Below are 6,339 nucleotides of genomic sequence, written 5' to 3'. Positions count from 1 at the left end.
TCTATCTATCTATCTATCTATCTATCTATCTATCTATCTATCTATCTATCTTCTATCTTCTATCATCTATGTATGTATGTATGTATGTATGTATGTATGTATGTATGTATCATCTATCTATCTATCTAATCTCTATCATCTATCTATCTATTTATCATCTATCTATCTATAATCTTTATCTCTATCTTTCTGTCATCTTTCCATCCATTCATCTTATCTACTTGAGGATACAGTATAGAAAGATGACATACAGATAGATAGATGTACAGATATAAAAGTTCCAAGTTCAGAACTCACTATTCCCCATTCCTAATTATACTATGGCCTTGGCTATTTCTCTAGCACTTTGCATACTCCTCCCCTTCTCCACAACACTCCAGCCACATGCCCTTCTCTCTGCCTCAGGGCCTTTTCACTTTTTTCCTAGACCATGTAGTTCATTCCTATGAGTGCTCTTGGGTCTTCAGAAGTTAGCTTCAATGTTGCAACCTGCTTACGTACACTCTTTCCCTGCTACCTGCTCTGTCCTTCAAGGGATAAGCAATTTTTTTAGATAGAGGTTTGTTATGTATCTGAGACTGACCTTGACCTATAATCCTCCTGACTCAGCCTCTTAAATGCTGAGAATACAGCCATACATCTCCTGGCCTGCCTCTACCCTTCCAGGGATGAGCAGTCTTTCTACAGAGGGTTAGAGAGTATTTTAGGCTTTCTGGGATACTCAAGGTCCTTACTGCACACTCTTTCAACATCTGGCTTGTAGACTACTTAGCATTAGCCTTCTTTTTTTAATTAAAAAATATTTATTTTTATCTTATGAGTATGTGTTTCATGAGCATGTATATGAATGTACCACAAGCATGCAATACCCATGGTGGTTATAAGAGGATATCAGATCCCCAGGAACTGGAGTTAAGGATGGTTGCTAGCTGCAATATGGAACTGGGAGCTGAGCCTGGGTCCTCTACAAAAGCAGCGGGTACTCTTAACTGCTGAGCCATCTTTCCAGGCCCCCAGCATCCTCTTTCTGAGATGAGTTGCCCAGGGGATCACTATAACTTACTGACTTCCTTGTCTGACTGTGGGCCTCCTAAAGACAAACATTTTCTCTGGATCATATTGAGGCCTATAGCAGATGCTTTGCGGATACTATTTAATAAAGATGGATGGAAAAGGGGCTCCCTTACTTTGACCTGAACACTGATGACATGCTTCTTCAGGTCAGCGATTGGGAGTGTTGTTACTTGTGCCCCTGGTCTTCTATCCCAGGGAGTTAAAGCAGTATTGAACAGACTTCAAGCTCTTGGGCCCACACAGAACTGCCCACCTCCATCAATACAGGTAGAAATGAAAGGTGCATACAGGCACCTGCCTCACCTGGCATATCGATCTAGGATTTGAAGATGCCAATGACAGATGCTTAAATAATTTAATTTACATTGAGTAGAAAAGAAAATGATCAACTCCTTGACCTCCATATTGGTCTCCATAGGTGGGAAGATGTCATGTGTCGCTAATCCTGACATGAGAGTAGGATGTGATGGCCTGGCTACAGCCAGATTGTATTGTGATGTTCTGATGATGGTGAGGATGATGATGAAAATGATTATGGTGAGGGTGATGCTGGTGATGATGACGATGACTTTTCCTTTCTTAGAGTGAACAATGCTGTTGCTTTTTTCTTTTCCATGGATCATTTGCAGGAATTTTAGAAATTTCAAATAATACAGAAAAGAACAATAACAAAAAAGCCCATTCAAAGTCCCAACAGCCCTTAAATAACTAGTTAACCACTTTCAGTGGTTTAAACAGCGTCTTTACAACATCTTTCTAGTGCTTAAAGAAGCATACATACTTGTGCAATCCACGTAAGTGGAATTATATGGTATGAGGTCTGTAATTTACCTTTTGTTCAGAAGGTGGTGACATTGATGGACAAGTAAAGCCAAACCAGAGTGTGAGAAACATGTTCTGTCTTTTAAAATGCAAGCTCAGTGTTCCTGGATTAAATATAAGAACTGACAGCAGGGGTCTATCTATGTGAAAGAAAATGAATCATTGATAATTCTCAAACCTTCCTCCTAGAACTATTGAGCCAGGGTTCTTTCAATCAAATATCTGTTTCTCAAACAAATGCTTTTACAGCTGCCCTCTTCCATAGCCAGTCAAGCCCAAATGCTATTTATGCACAGTGCAACTGCTGATCATTTTCTTATGAGGGAAACAGATTCTAGAAATGCTCGAGGACATCAGCACCTGGCATTAGAGATAAAGCTCTAGGGTGCTTCGTGTCCACTTGACTCAGGTGCAGCCTCCGTGTGCTGCATCATTTCTAAGTTTAGATATAAAAGGTCAAGAGGACATGGAAGAAGAATATTCACTAGGGCATTCAGTGTCCCAGAATTCTTCTCTTCACCAGCTCATTTCTACCAAAAACCAGGGTTTGGAAGTCTCTCTTGATTGTGCTTCAGGAAGTAGATGCTCTTATGAACTCAGGAAGCTCCTGTGGTGTGAAAATCGAAATAGCCAGTGTTCATTGCCACTTGTTAGACTTTGGACACTTGAGAAGCTTCTTGTACCATATACTTTGGAAGAGAGATGCTGTCATTACCTATAGGGAATAGGTGGTGTTGAGGCTGGGAGCACACAGGCAAGTTTCCCAAGTCATTATCTTATAAGTGGCCAAGCCTGGAATAGGATCTAGGCCTGTTGGAGTTGAGCTGCTCTGCTAGCTGGTGTGTAACACATGGTAGGCACATTGTGAACACATTTTATCTTTTCTTACCCTTTTATCTGATGTGTTGTGTGTGTGTGTGTGTGTATGTGTGTGTGTGTGTGTGTGTGTGTGTGTGTGTGTGTGTGCTGGCATGCACCTGCCACAGCAATCATGTGGAGGTCAGAGAACAACTTCTGGAAGTTGGTTCTCTCCTTCCAGCCTGATAATGCAGGATTTCTCATGTTGTTTGGGCTGCACTGCATATTCCAGGCTAGCTGGACCTTGAGCTTCTGGAACATTCTTCTGTCTTCACCTCCCAGGTCACTGTAGGAGCACAAGGGCTACAGCCAGCATGTTGCCATACCTGGCTTTTTTTTTTTTTTACGTTGATTCCAGGGATCAAACTCAGGTTATGAGGGTTTTATGGTAAATGCTTTTTAGCCATCTCCCTTGCCCTTCTTTCTTTGCTCTTTTAATAGGGGTCATTAATAGGAGTAAACCTCGTATCTCCACCATCTGATTTGTCGAATTTTTGAGTTCACTTATTCATGCATTCATTCATCAAATATTTGTTTGGCATCTATTCTGTGCCAGACATTGAGATAAAGCAACAAACTAAAGCCTCTTTCTCTATTCTGTCACAGAGCTTAGTTTGAAAAGGGGGATGGTGGCAATTAAAAACAGAGGTTGCTCTGTGTCATGTCAAGGATCATGGGTCAAAGTACAACAGAGCAGGAGTGATATGATAAGAGGACAGTATATTTAATATGCATGGTCAGGGATGGACTGACTTCTGGTAAGATGAGGGGGCTGGGGTAGAGAAAGTGCAGAGAGAAAAGTGTGAAAAATCAGGCTGGAGAGGACTTGGGGAGGGCAGCTGGACCACACAAGGCTCTGTGGGCCATTGTGAGGAACTTGGGATTTGTTTTGAGTGAGTGAATGAGTAATACGAATCAATCAATTCTCAATAGAGGATTCACGCAGGCTGAGCAGTGGGGAGGCCATTGTTACAATTCAAAGACAGAAGGTTTTGGACTGCTGTAACTTTATTAATCATTTTTCTTGTTGCTATGACAAAATACCTGACAGAAGCAATGTAAAGAAAGAAGGGTTTATTTTGGCTGAACCATCTCTCTAACTCTGACCCACTTTTTCATCTGTTAAATTGGAGCTATATTATCAAAAGGTACATTTGGTGAGAGGAATTGGAGGGGAGGAAATGGGGGTCAAATTTGATCAAAATATATTATATGCATGTATGAAATTCTCAAACAATAAGAAGAAAGAGCTTCCATGTATGTGGCTAGGTTTGAGTCACAGATCACTCTGGTCCACATCACTTAGGATCCTCTTTGGGGTGGTACAGGCCTGTACTTTAATCCTGGGATCACTGGCCTTCTCTCGAGGTCATTAAAGCTCTGGAGAAAGTGTTTGTATTGCACTGTGGCTAGCAGTAGAGACTAATCAATGAAAGAAAGCCAAGGTCAAGATTGCTTAACTACTTGGTCAAGGCATTTGAACCCTCTCTGCCTCAGTTTACTTGCTTATAAGATGTGGAGATCAAGAGCTTCTTGCAGGCTTAGATGAGAATTAAATGAAAGGACAGGGGTGTGCTGAGCAGCGAGCAGCCTCAGCGCCCTCAGCCATGCCCTCATCCCTTCCTTTCCTTCCAAGCTCCTGTTCTCAGCTGCCAAATACCTGCCTTGGGATTTGCCTTCATTTTTGCCTCATGTTTGCTCCAGGTTATAGAAAATTGCTTCCCTGTCCTCGTGCACGCAGAGCTGTAGCTTGTTTTGGGGCTGGGGATTTAACGTCTTTGCAGACTGCTTGATCGTGACATTCCCTGTCCTCTGCCTGTTCCAAGCTGGTATCTGTTCAGAGAGAGAGCTGTCCCTTTTGAGCAGAGGTGGTGTATGCAGTAGCCTGTTTGTGGGTATGGATGAGGGGAAGGACTGGACTTCATTAGTGCTGTTGTCAAATTGTCAGTATCAGCGTTGACTTCCATGGCTGTCTCTCTTCTGTGATTTAACTGATCTCTCAAGCCTGTGCTTGTCATTTCCTGTAATTTCTCCATTGGTTTCCAGAAGTCAGAAGGCCCTTAAAAATGCCTGAAATCAACATGATTCTCTTGAAACACTCTCCTCCATTGCTAGTCCAGCTGCACCCCCTGACCTTTGCAACTTAGTTTTGCATCATTTCCTCTACCACAGGGCATTTCAATGTACTTTTCTTTCTTCCAGTAGGGGTTGCATTTGGAGGGTTAGGGAGCAAGATACAGTCCATAGGAGACAGAGAGGCCATTCTGAACTAGCATGCTGGCAGTGTTGCCATTTTCCCACATGTAACCTTGCATAGGTCCCAGTTCAGTGTTAGCCTTTCTTGACTTTACTGAATTAGCAGAAGCAGATTGCAACACAGATGGTAAAATGTGACTTATCCATGTGAGGGTGGACTGGACCTAGAGGGGGGCAGTCTAGGGAACAATCTCTGTAAGGAAAGATATTGAGAGAAGCAGCCCAGATCTTCACCTATATGCTGTGCTGGATAGCTTTAGTGTCAACGTGACACACCTGGGTTGAGGGAGCCTCAGTTGGGAAATTGCCTCCATAGGACTGGCCTGTGGCCATATCTGTGGGGCATTTTCTTGATTGTTGAGTGATGTGGGAGGGTCCAGCCCACTGTGGGCAGTGCCACCCTTGGGCAGGTGGACCTGTGTTGCACAAGAAAGCGAGCTGAGCAAGGGCCAAGGGAGTAAGCCAGTAAACAGTGTTCCTCCATGTCTTGTGCTCCAGTTCCTGCCTCCAGGTTCCTGCACTGAGTTCCTACCTTGGGATCCCTGATGAACTGTGACCTGGAAATGTAAGGTGAATAAACCCTTTCCTCCCCAAGTTGGTAGTGGTCAGAGTGTTTTGTCCCTGCAATGGAGAAAAAAACTAGGACATAGGCCATTAGGAATTCATTGTAGTTCCAACTTTTTGTTTAAATTCAAGTCTGCTTTCCACATCCCCCCTCGAAAGCCTGCATCTTCACCAGCTGAATGTGAATCACCCCCATGCCGAGCACACAATCCGGTGTCATGTTCTGTGCTTAATATCAGCAGCAGCACCACTGGAGCCCCAAAAAAGCCCAAGTAATTATAAGCCTGCTTTCTCCGCTGTTATTATTTGAATGTAACAAAGGCACCTGCCACGTTAATTATGACCTTCTAATAAACATCTCCAGCCAACCAATCAAAAACAAGCCAGGGGGAGGGGCTGCTCATTGGAAATGGAGGTTTTGCCACCAAATCTTCAAACTTCCCTTCAGTTCAGTGATGTGTTCATTCATATGAGGCGACTACAACCTTTATCTGGACTATCAGGGAAGATAGCTGGCTAAGCTTGTAAGATAAATAAAATCTTAAAAAATCCTTGCAGAAGGGGACTCTAGTAGGAATTCAACCAAACCTCTGCCTAGTGTCACAACTTTACATTGAGGGTGAGAGTTTGTGGAAGAAAAAGAAAAAAAAGAAAAAGAAAGAAAGAAAGAAAGAAAGAAAGAAAGAAAGAAAGAAAGAAAGAAATGTGCACATCACAGCAGTATCTTCTAGTCACTGGGATGTAGTTCTGACTTTTTTTTAAAAA

The 6,339-nt window shown here is 42.8% G+C and overlaps 1 pseudogene; it reads left to right on the top strand.

The window, feature by feature from the left end:
* LOC103731617 overlaps positions 1–6,339 on the top strand; it is a 164,115-nt pseudogene that overhangs the window by 1,531 nt on the left and 156,245 nt on the right.

Source organism: Nannospalax galili, unplaced genomic scaffold (genome assembly GCF_000622305.1).
Source record: "Nannospalax galili isolate Female #2095 unplaced genomic scaffold, S.galili_v1.0 scaffold32, whole genome shotgun sequence".
NCBI lineage: Eukaryota > Metazoa > Chordata > Mammalia > Rodentia > Spalacidae > Nannospalax > Nannospalax galili.
The sequence above is the reverse complement of the archived record's forward strand: the minus strand, read 5'-3'. Positions and strand labels throughout refer to the sequence as shown.